Source organism: Aotus nancymaae, unplaced genomic scaffold, assembly GCF_030222135.1.
Source record: "Aotus nancymaae isolate 86718 unplaced genomic scaffold, 86718_ANA_hifiasm-v0.15.2.pri h1tg000036l, whole genome shotgun sequence".
In the NCBI taxonomy this organism is placed as follows: Eukaryota; Metazoa; Chordata; class Mammalia; order Primates; family Aotidae; genus Aotus; species Aotus nancymaae.
The window spans coordinates 13,995,329-14,007,852 of NW_026988450.1; the positions used below are offsets into that span (position 1 = coordinate 13,995,329).

Below are 12,524 nucleotides of genomic sequence, written 5' to 3' on the forward strand. Positions count from 1 at the left end.
TGCCCAGGCTGGAGTCCAGTGGCTATTCACAGGTGCAGTCATGGCATACAGCCTCAAATTCCGAGCCCCGAGCAATCCTCCTGCCTCAGACTCCCAAGTAGCTGGGACTACAGACATGGGCCACTGAAAATGGAACTTGAACAATTTTTATTTATTTTATATCTTATTTTTTTGAGACAGGGTCTCTCTTGCCCAGGCTGGCATGTACTGATGTGAACATGACTCACTGCAGCCTTGTTCTCCTGGGCTCAAGTGATCCACGCCCAGCTAATTTTTGTGTTTTTTGTAGATGGGGTTTTGCCATGTTGCCCAGGCTGGTCTCCTGAGCTCAAGGGACCTGTCCCCACCCCTCAGCCTCCAAAAATGTTAGGATTACAGGCATGAGCCACTGCACCCAGCTTAAACAACTTTTGTTTTTTTAAATTTATATCACTCAGGAAAATGTTCTGCTGAATGAAACAACTTTTAAATAAATGTTTTACTCTAATGTGTATGTGAGAAATAAAATAGATTTTTTAAAACAAACTCTTCAAGTATTTTTATGTTAAACACTTGTACAAAATTTAGTCTCTGCAGAATTTGATTCCTAATTCTGTTATATACCCTCTGTAAGACTGAGGAAGACATTCCTGAAATAAAACATGCTGATTATCTTTCCATTATATTGGCCAGAGGTTTTTTTATTTTTGTTTTTTAAAAATATCCTATCGAGTAGCCCATATGGGGATCAGCTCCCCAAATATTAGCCAGACTTTGATCACAGGAGCCATAAGAATAAGGCCAAGTGGGGACTGTTTTCTGTTCCAAACTGTAACATAAAATTGGGGTCCTATATTATGTAGAAAGAGAAAATGTATGGGCTTTTCCATAGGGAATACATTTAAATTTCTTTTGAAACTTAGTAGTTCTAATTTAGTAAAGTTTGAAGCTCCTCCAATAAATAATGCTTGTTACTATGGAAAAGATGTTCTTATGGAATACTTGTTCCTATGTAGACATTAAGATAAAGAGGTAATTTAACTCTGTATGTAAAATATCAGTTATTTGTTTCTGTGTGTGAAGCTAAATATCTTGTCATCTTGGTTGTGTGTAGCAGAGGGAAGTGCCTCAACATTCCTGGCGGGGGTGGGGGCGGGGGAGGAAGGTGTTGGAATAATGATCTTAGAGCAGTAATTTCCAAACCTTAAGGCACATAAGTATTAATTGGGGTGTTTATTGAAATTGCAGACTCTTGAGACCCATCCCTTGACATTTTGATAAAGGACCTTGTAGTGTATTTTTTAAATATAAACACCTCAGGTGATTCTGGTGCTAGTGATTGATTACTGTGTTGAATTGTTAGAAACTTTGCAGGCTGGGCGCGGTGGCTCACACCTGTAATCCCAGCACTTTGGAAGGCCGAGGCGGGCGGATCACAAGGTCAAGAGATCGAGACCATTCTGGTCAACATGGTGAAACCCCGTCTCTACTAAAAATACAAAAAATTAGCTGGGCATGGTGGCGCGTGCCTGTAATCCCAGCTACTCGAGAGGCTGAGGCAGGAGAATTGCCTGAACCCAGGAGGCGGAGGTTGCGGTGAGCCGAGATCGGGCCATTGCACTCCAGCCTGGGTAACAAGAGCGAAACTCCGTCTCAAAAAAAAACTTTGGGAGAAGTTTGCTTTGGAGAAATTAGTACAAATGACTTTAAGACTCTGCTGAAACTTTTTAGATGGGTTGCTAAATTGTGTTTTCTCCCACTTAAATGTGGGAAATAAGAGAAATGGGATCAAAAGTAGCTACTGAATTTTTCAGTTTAGCTGTCATGTAAGTGGTCATATTGTAACTGCCATTACAAATAGTGCATCAGGAGAAATGATTTGGTGCATGAAAGATGGGATGCAAGTTAAGACTTCATTTTTGGGTTGTATGATTTTAAGATACCTTTTAGAAATATAGGCAGCAAAATCTCTGATTAGGCAGTTAGATGTCGGAGTCACAGATTTGGGGGCCTTTTGTTCTTAAACAGTTAATAACATGGAAGTGAGATGAGATTACTTGGGAGAAAAGATACGTGGCAAGGAAATACCAACTTTTCTTTCATCCACCACTAGCCTTGTATGTCTTTTTTTTCCCTATCCAACCTGAAAATTTAATCCTAGTTTTGTTATAATGTATTTGGTATGTAATATTATGTAGCTGTTTCAGAAACTTTTTAATGACCGGTATGTATTGTAGCTATATTATGGTGTATATCGTAGCCATATAGGCAACAGTGATTTAAACTTCAATTTTACGCTTATATTGTTTCATTGTTTTGTTAAATCAAGTTTGTCCTAAAGCTGCCTCCTTAAAGTCCAGCCTAAAGGTTTTTCTGTACATGGTGAACTATAACAAGTGGAGGTGTAAACAGACCGTAGCCTATTCTTGTGTGCCAATCACCAAGTTTTGGCTGAATCAAATGTAGCCAGCTGTTCAAATAAGGCAAATGCCAACCTGTAAGCAGTCTAGCTGTTTACCTCACTTCCATTTTCCGTACATCACTTTCCTTTTTCTGTTCATCACTTTCTTTTTTCTGTCCATAAATTTTCCACCACAGGGCTGCGCTGGAGTGTCAGAGCCTACTCTGGCTGGCTCTGTGATTCGTGAATCACATTCATTGCTCAATTAGTCTCCTTTAAATTTAATTTGGCTGAAGTTTTTCTTTTGTCAGATTGCTGCCATACTTTTTAATGCACCTTCGACAGCTCTATTTTGAATCTGATTTTTTTATTGGGCTTTCAGATCCATAAAATGTCTTTGGTCAGAATATGTAAACAACCATTTAGCTGGGTATAGAATTCTTTCTAGTCAACAGCCTTTTCACTTAAAGTACTATAAATAGGTTTGCTTTATAGTCATATGGTTTTATATTATGAAAAAGTCTGAGGCCAGCCTGTGTTTTTTGTTTGTAAATAGCTGTTTTTCTGGTGTGTGCACAAAACAGTTTTCTTTATTTTTACGTTATGAATGTAAATGTGAAACATGTACAATATGAATATTGTTTTCTTTAATTCTTTGTCTGAAGGACACTTTTTTCTATTAATGTCAACAAATTATGTTGCATCCTTGTCTTTGAGTGCTGTTGGTTCTTGATACTTTTTCTCTTCATTTGTTTGATTTGAATTTTCCTGCTGTCTTATTTTTTTAATTTATTTATTTTTTTTGAGACGGAGTTTCGCTCTTGTTACCCAGGCTGGAGTGCAATGGCACGATCTTGGCTCACCGCAACCTCTGCCTCTTGGGTTCAGGCAATTCTCCTGCCTCAGCCTCCCGAGTAGCTGGGATTACAGGCACACGCCACCATGCCCAGCTAATTTTTTGTATTTTTAGTAGAGTCGGGGTTTCATCATGTTGATCAGGATGGTCTCGATCTCTTGACCTCGTGATCCGCCCGCCTCGGCCTCCCAAAGTGCTGGTATTACAGGCATGAGCCACCACGCCTGGCCTGTCTTATTTTTCATGTGCATTTGATTTGTGTTGTTTCTGTGATTTGTGAGGTTTTGCATTCTTCAGTGATAGTATTTGTTTGCTTCTGTTAGCACATTCAGCTCTCCCTCTTAACTCAGTTTTCTTAATTGAATCCGTTGATCCTAGAGTTCATCTTAATTTTATTGTGCACTAAGAACTGTATTTAAAACTTATGTCTGCTTTCTGTACTTATTATTTTTAGAAACATACTTTATATATTTTTTCTTCTAAAAAATATAATAAAATTGTAAATTTCCTTGACCTGTCTGTTTTTAGTCAAGCCCTCTCTCTCCCTCTTATTACTGAACCTCTGATTGGTTCTTTGTCCCTATAAGACATTTTCCATGTTGTCGTAATTGGAATTACGTACTATATCATCTTTTAAGACTTGTATCTTTTACTCAGTGTGGTATCTTTGCAGTTCATCTATGTCATTGTATAGCTCAATTCTTTGTTCCTTTTTATTACTAGTTAAGTTTTATATTATGTGGATGGACCACTGTGTTCATTCATCATTTGAAGGATATTTAGGGTGTTTCTCATTTGGGGGTAATGTAAATAAGGCTCCTCCTATAAGAATTTGTGTATACTTAAAATATGTTTATTTTTAAATCATACAGTAAAATTCATTTTTGAGGCGTGTACAGCTCTGTGAATTTTAACATGTAGATTTGTGTAACCACCATGTCAGTTAGGATACAGAACAGTTTCATCATCCCCAGAACCCTCCCTTACATACTAGGCTTTTATTTTTCCATCCTTCACCCGTGCCTAAGCCCTGGCAGCCACTCATCTGGACTCGTAATTTTGTTGTGTCTTTTGTGATTGAGGGGAGGCTTCAGTACTCTCTTTTGGGCTTTCTCCATTTAGTCATTGAACCAGGAAGAGGATCGTTCAGTTCAGTTATTTGCTTCAAAATAGCTGCTTTTACCCTCCCTCACCCCATTTCTTTCATTACTGGGTGCTAGTTGCTTATACCCTTTCCTCTGCAAATGTGGAGATGGGAGAGTCATGCTGTAAGTTGATTTTACCAGTTAAGTGATTCACCAGTGGAGATTTTAAAAGGGAAAGCCAGTATAATGAATTGTGCTAGGCATTTGACTTAAGAAATTCTTAAGTTTGAAACTGCTATGTTACGAACCAGTTTTCCTTGCTTGTTAGCTGGTTAGTGTATACGGTACCGTGTGTTTTTGTCCAATTTTTTCTTTGTGCTTTTAGCCCTTGTACAGGCAGAATTTGTAGATTTTCATTTGTAGATTTTCTCTTCGATACACTTGTGCTTGCATTTGGGCTTCCCAGCATAAGTGCTTTCAAATACTTTTGTCATTTCAGTAATGAAGGGAGAATGTGCTGCCTGTCTATTCTAGGTCCTTCTTGATTTCGTTGAAAGAACAAATTCGTGGTATTTTGCTAGGATTTTTTTTTTTTTTTACTCCTTATGCCTCTATTTTTTTTTAATACAAGTATTTGCAAGTCATTATTAGTGTCCAGTTTTAATATAGACTCATCTGTCATATATTTAGCTGAAATTTCTCATTTGCAAGTCATTATTAGTGTCCAGTTTTAATATAGACTCATCTGTCATATATTTAGCTGAAATTTCTCAAAGCTTCTGATATGTGGATGTACTGTATCCCCAGGTGCGTATCTTGGAGACCTTGGGTAAAGGTTGGGTTTCTTTTTTTTTGAGATGGAGTTTCGCTCTCGTTACCCAGGCTGGAGTGCAATGGCACGATCTCGGCTCACCGCAACCTCCGCCTTCTGGGTTCAGGCAATTCTCTTGCCTCAGCCTCCTGAGTAGCTGGGATTACAGGCACGCGCCACCATGCCCAGCTAATTTTTTGTATTTTTAGTAGAGACTGGGTTTCACCATGTTGACCAGGATGGTCTTGATCTCTTGACCTCGTGATCCACCTGCCTCGGCCTCCCAAAGTGCTGGGATTACAGGCGTGAGCCACCGCGCCCGGCCCAAGGTTGGGTTTCTTAAACAAGACACAGGCAGCACTAATTTTAAGAGATTGGTAAATTTGGTTAGATTGAAATCTGTTTATCAAAAGATGCTTTAAAGAAAGTTTAAGAGGCCTGGCTGGGTGTGGTGGCTCATGTCTGTAATCCCAACATTTTGGGAGCCTCAGACGTGAAGATCACTTGAAGTCAGGAATTTGATACCAGCCTGGCCAATATGGTGAAACTCTGTCTCTACTAAAACCACAAAAATTAGCCAGGTGTGGTGGTGCGCACCTGTAGTCTCAGCTACTTGGGAAGCTGAGGCAGGATAATTGCTAAACCCTGGATGTGTAGATTGCAGTGAGCTGAAATTGCATCACTGCCCTCCAGCCTGGGTGACAGAGCTAGACTCGGTCAAAAAAAAAAAAAAAAAAAAAAAAACAGAAGAAGTGTTTTAAAAGATTAAAAAAAATTTGAACATAACTGACTAAAGATTCCTGTCAAGAGTAGGTAAGCTGGTGTGGTGGTACATGCCTGTATTTACAGCTGCTCAGGAGGCTGAGGCAGGAGGATTGCTTCAGCCCAGGAGTTTGAGACCAGCCTGCGTAGCACAGTGAGAACTCATCTCTAAAATAAGTGAATATATTTAAATATATATATATAATTTTCTGTGAATTAATTTAAGAAAAGGTAACCTAATAGAAAAATAGTCAAAGATGTGAATAGGCATTTAATGAGAGGAAAAACATGTAGCTAATAAGAATATAAAGGCTTTCTAAAAATGAGGGAAATACGGGTCAGGACTACTGTGAGAATATTTTATATCCGTTCATTTGGCAAAATTAAGAAGTTTGACAGTATCAAGTATTAGAAAGATTATAGATCAACAAGATTTCTTACACAGTTGCAAATGGGAGTAGAAATTGATAAAGTCACTTAAAGAAGCAGTTTTGTATTTTCCTGTAAAGTTGAACATACATCTACTTTATAATTCATCAGTTACTTTCTGGAATACTTATCTAATAGAAACTTCCCAATTACCCAGAAAACATGTATAAGAATGTTAGGAGCAATCAATAGTTAAAAAAATAATGACGGGCTAGGCACGGTGGCTCATGCCTGTAATCCCAGCACTTTGGGAGGCCGAGGCGGGTGGATCACGAGGTCAAGAGATAGAGACCATCCTGATCAACATGATGAAACCCCGTCTCTACTAAAAATACAAAAAATTAGCTGGGCATGGTGGTGCGTGCCTGTAATCCCAGCTACTCAGGAGGCTGAGGCAGGAGAATTGCCTGAACCCAGGAGGCGGAGGTTGCGGTGAGCCGAGATCGCGCCATTACACTCCAGCCTGGGTAACAAGAGCGAAACTCCGTCTCAAAAAAAAAAAAAAAAATGACAACAGTTCAAATGTTCATCATTAGGAAAATGGCCAAATACATTGGTGCTGAGATAATAGATTAGAAGAGTTAAAAACTATAGTTAAATGCAAAAGTATTGGTAACTATACTTTTGCTTCATCTTTTCGGTTGTAAATAAACTTTTTGGAGAAGGCTGGGTGTGGTGGCTCACGCCTGTAATCCCAGCACTTTGGGAGGCCAATGCATATGGATCACCTGAGGTCAGGAGTTCAAGACGAGCCTCACTAACATGACGAAACCCCATTTCTCATAAAAATACAAAAAGTTAGCCAGGCGTGGTGGTATGCGCCTGTAATCCTGGCTACTTAGGAGGCTGAGGTAGGAGAATCACTTGAACCTGGGTGGTGGAGGTTGCAGTGAGCCGAGATTGTGCCATTGCAATGCAGCTTGGGCAACAAGAGCGAAACTGTCTCAAAAAAAAAACAAAAAAAAAACTAAAACTAAAATTAAAAAATAAACTTTTTTTGGGTAATAAGAGTATGTGAAACATTCATACCTTTTATCCAGATTCACTTATTATTAACATGCTTCCCATTTGCTTTATGGTTCTTTTTGAACCACTTGAGAATAAATTCCATACTTTTTCCCCAGAAAACTATAGTTTTTTTCCTATAGGAAAAAATAAGGATATATCTTGCATAATCATAATATTCTGTCCGATGGTGCATGGAGTTGCTTATTTCTTCTGGTAGAGAATCCAGTCTAGGATCAGGTAAAGGATCTAACTCGGTTACAACAAGTTTGAATAATAACAAGTTTAGAAGGGTTATACTAGCCTGCCTTCCCCAAGTTTGGTGGAGATTTTAACTAAAATTTACATTGAGGTCCATAGTTACTGTATCTTTCTTTCATTTCCTTTCTATGTTCATGTTTTTCTTTAAATTCTTGAGCCTGATTATGACAACAAACAAGGACTTAAAAAAGCTAATTTCATCTCTTGTCATTGCTAGATATTTGTTATTGACTGATTATTTTGGCAAGAGGAGTTCCTCAGCTTGCTTTGCCAGCCAGCAAGTCTCTTCCTGTGGAGTAGCCAACCTGTCATATCCTGTCTGCTTATATAAAACTTGGAATGTCAAGCCCTCTATTTTAGAGTGAAGGGTATTGGTGGAGCTTCAAATTGTAGGAGAAATCCATGCTAGTTAGTATTTGTATTACATTTGAAACCATAATCTTGATATATTTGAGTCAAATCAAGCTTGATGAATGAATAACCAGTTCAAACCCATTCAAAGAAGTAGCAATTCAGGGAATGGAAGATAATTAAAAATATAAAGCAAAATTGTGATATGTGTCATTAGGAAGGATTCCTATGTAAAAAGAACAGAAAACCAGAAAGTGTTTTTGGAAATTAGAAACATAATTATCAGAATTTTAAAATCTGAGTAACCAGATTAATAAAATGGCATGTTTTAGATCCAGTTGATGATCTGAAACTTCAGATTAGAGAAAAATTTTGAATGTGCAGCAATAGAGATGAAAATACAGAATGGGAAAAATTGATAGAAATAGAGGTGCTCCAGTATTTAAAAAAGTGTTAAAAGAATACAGGAAACAATAATCAAAAGGAGAAATGTTTAATAAAAACAGATAAATGTTTTCAGATGGAATGGGCTGTAATCCCAGCACTTTGGGGAGGCCAAGGCAGGAGGATTGCATGAGCCCAGGAGTTTGAGGCTAGCCTGGGCAACATAGTGAGACCCTGTATTTACAAATTTTTGTGTGTATGTGCGTGCAAACGACAGGGTGTCACTCCCATTGTCCAGGCTGGAGTGCAGTGGTGCGATCGTAATTCACTGCAGCCTCGACTTCCCAAGATTAGGTGATTCTTCCACCTCAGTCTCCCAAGTACCTGTTACTACTGATATGCGTCACCATACACACCTAATTTTTTTTTCTATTTTTTGTAGAGACAGGGTTTTGCCATGTTGCCCTGGTTGGTCTAGAACTTACAGACTCAAGCGATCTGCCTGCCTTGGCCTCCCAAGGTTCTGGGATTACAGACATGAGTCACCACACCTGGCCCTTTCAAAAAATTTAAAAGTTAACCAAGTGGTGGCAAGTGCCAGTATTCCCAGCTACTTGGGAGGCTGAGATGGGAGTATTGCTTGAGCCTGGGAAGTTGAGGCTGCAGTAAGCTGTGATTTTGCCACTGCACTTCAACTTGGGCAACATAAGGCTGTCTCTCAAAAAAATTAAAGGCCCTGCGCGGTGGCTCATGCTTGTAATCCCAGCACTTTGGGAGGCCTAGGTGGGCAGATCATTTGAGGTCAGGAGTTCGATACCAGCCTGGCCAACATGGTGAAACCCCATCTCTACTAAAAATATGAAAATTAGCCAGGTGTGCTGGCAGGAGCCTGTAATCCCAGCTACTCAATTGACTGAGGCAGGAGAATTGCTTGAATCTAGGAGGTGAAGTTGCAGTGAGCCAAGATTGCACCACTGCACTGCAGCCTGGGCAACAGAGTGAGACTCCATGTCAAAACAAAACAAAACAAAAAATAGGATAAAGAGAAAATATTAAAAACTTTCTGAGTAAAAGACAAATTACCTACAAAGAAAGGAGAATCAGTCATTCCAATTTAAAATCTTATTTTTGGGTTGAGGAGGGTGGAGAGGAGTGGCATCTGTAATTTTACCTGTAAAGATGAGTGTTTAATTATATCAGTGAGGTGGGCTGGAGGATGCGGGGAGTAAAAGAAATTTAGACTTAAAAGAGCTTAGCAGGGGCCGGGCGGGGTGGCTCACGCCTATAATCCCAGCACTTTGGGAGGCCGCGGCAGGTGGATCACGAGATCAAGAAATCGAGACCATCCTGGTCAACAAGGTGAAACCCCGTCTCTACTAAAAATACAAAAATTAGCTGGGCATGGTGGCGCACGCCTGTAGTCCCAGCTACTCGGGAGGCTGAGGCAGGAGAATTGCTTGAACCCAGGAGGCAGAGGTTGTGGTGAGCCGAGATCGCGCCATTGCACTCCAGCCTGGGTAACGAGGGAAACTCCGTCTCAAAAGAGCTTAGCCACATACTCTTCATGAAAACCATACTTAAAGTGTTTGAGCAGAATGAAAAAGAATTCAAGAAGAAACAACACCCCCTAGCACCTGGTTATATTAGAACAAATATCTCTCAGCAGGGACCCTATGTGCATTTTGCGTCACACAGGTTGACATTGTTTGTAGAGAATCAGAACTTTTGGCAATGTCACTTGCCTACTTAATTGGCATTATGGTTCTTCAAGCCACAAAGTGGGCCCTTGGTTGGGCACCACTGACTTTGAAGAATTGAAAGAAGCTAAAAAGAAATAAAAATTTCTAGATAGTCTTTGTCATGTTGTAACATAACCTCTGAAAGAGCAGGATTGGCTTTATTCTCTGCTGAATCCCTAGTACCTAGAAGAATGCTTGGCACACAATAGGTTTTAAGTAGACATTTGTTAAATGTGTAAATTCTTTGAAGAATGTAGACATTTGTTAAATGTGTAAATTCTTTGAAGAATCTCTTCCCGCTGGGCACAGTGGGAGGTACTTGTAGTCCCGGATAGTTGAGGCTGAGGTGGGAGGATCCCTTGAGCCAAGGAGTTCTGGGCTGTAGTGTGCTACACCAATTGCATGTCCGCACTAAGTTCAGCATCAATATGGTGACCTCCCGGGAGCGGGGGAACACCAGGTTGCCTAACGAGGGGTACACAGGCCCAGTTTGGAAGCGGAGCAGGTCAAAACTCCTGTGCTGATCAGTAGTGGGATCACACCTGTGAATAGGCACTGCACTCCAGCCTGGGCAACATAGCGTGACCCCATCTCTTTTTAAAAAAAAAAAAATTTCTTCCCGTTTGCAAAGTATGAATGTCTGTAGGATTTTTCCTTTGTAGGTGTAATTGCTGTGTTAGTTGATCGTTGAAGTTATATAAAATGCTGTCTGTTGGTTTTTTCATTTGTAGAAATGGACAGTAGGATATGAAAGATTGAATTCTATTTAGAACAGAATGTTATGAGAGGGAATGAGAAGAGGCAAAAGGAAGAGTAAATCACTTACTTTTTAATCTTTCTGACATACCATAATTGTTTAAAGATACATCAAGGAAGAGTACCTTAAGCATATTATTGAAAATTGTTAGTGCAGCCACTGGAATAATTAAAAATAATGTGGCTTCTAGTATGGGAGGGGGAAGAGAAGTGGGATATACCATATTCACTGTGATATGATAAATTACTCATCTACAGTGGGAATCGATAGCATCTGAATTGATAAGCAATTTTTGTATTAGTATGCTATTTAAATTTATAATAGCAACCCCTCAGAGGATCTGAAAATAAAAGGAAAATAATAAGCACTAATAAAAATCCTGAGTATATTTGTCTAGTATAAATTCAAATAATCTGCATAGCAGTAGAATCTACTTTTGACTATTGAGGTAATTCTTTCTTTTGAAAATTTTCCATTGTTGTAGGAAATGTGAGTCATTTAAATTTCCCTATATTCCTTCATTCTTGTAAATCTTCATTAATCAGGAAACATAATCTGAGACTATTTTTGGTTCAGTTGCTGTTTTAATTCCACATAGGAATAGTTAATGTTTTCACTTGCCTTTAACATTGAGATAAACTTTGAAATATCGTGGCATTTATCTACTCCCCTAGAAAGAGATGGAACCCTGCAGTTTATACAGAAATAAGCAAGGCATAATTGTAATAAAATCTCTAGAATTCTAGAATTTTCTGTGTATTTTAGTTATTTATGCTGTTACATAGTTTGGCATTTCTTTCTTTTCTTTTAATTTTTTTTGATACAGAATATCACTGGCCCAGGCTGGAATACAGTGGTGTGATCTTAGCTCACTGCAGTCTCCACCTTCCAGGTTCAAGCAATTCTCGTGCCTTAGCCTCCTGAGTGGCTGGGACTGCACGTGTGCACCACCACGCCTGGCTGATGTTTGTGTTTTTAGCAGAGATGGGGTTTCACCATGTTGGCCAGGCTGGTCTCAGACTCCTGACTTAGGTGATCCGCCCACATAGGCCTTCCAAAGTACTGGGGTTATGAACGTGAACCACTGTACCCAGCCGGACTGGGCATTTCCAAAGACCAGGTTTTCGTGCCTGATGCAGTTTTTAATTTTAGTGCATGATACAATTTTTTTTTATATTTAGAATAACTTCATTTATTATGAGATGATGTTAGGTCTATCTCAGAGTCTCAACTTTGTGTTAACATAGAGGAAATTACTTCAAAAATAATTATACCTATGGCAACAGCAAGCATATCCCTGGCAGTTCTATATTTGTTTTTAATAATGTGGGTTGAAGTCTATTCTGTTACCCTTTGGTAAATTTTTCATATGGTTATAGTTCTCTGTTGCTGAAAAAGTTGATTATAATTAACAGAAACAAGTTTAGTATATAAAATCTACTTTTCCTTTGATCACTGTAAAATTTGAAGAATGTTTTTCTAGAAAGTACTTTTGGGCCCAGGATGTAACACATTTGATACAATAAACTTTTATGTAACATATTTAAGTAAATAATTCCTTGATAAAAATACTGAGTGATATTTTGAATAGTCAAGATGATTGAGTTTTTACTGCAGTATTACTCTATTCTGAACTTGATATTTTTTTTATGAGTCAGAATGGAAAGGGAGTGCTTCAGTTAGCATTATATATTGCTTTGTTTT

At 38.9% G+C, this 12,524-nt stretch overlaps 1 protein-coding gene across 3 annotated transcripts in view; it reads left to right on the forward strand.

Moving 5' to 3' along the window:
- Positions 1–12,524, forward strand: part of YTHDF3 (YTH N6-methyladenosine RNA binding protein F3) — a 45,415-nt gene that overhangs the window by 18,934 nt on the left and 13,957 nt on the right. The gene's annotated exons all lie outside the window — the stretch shown is intronic.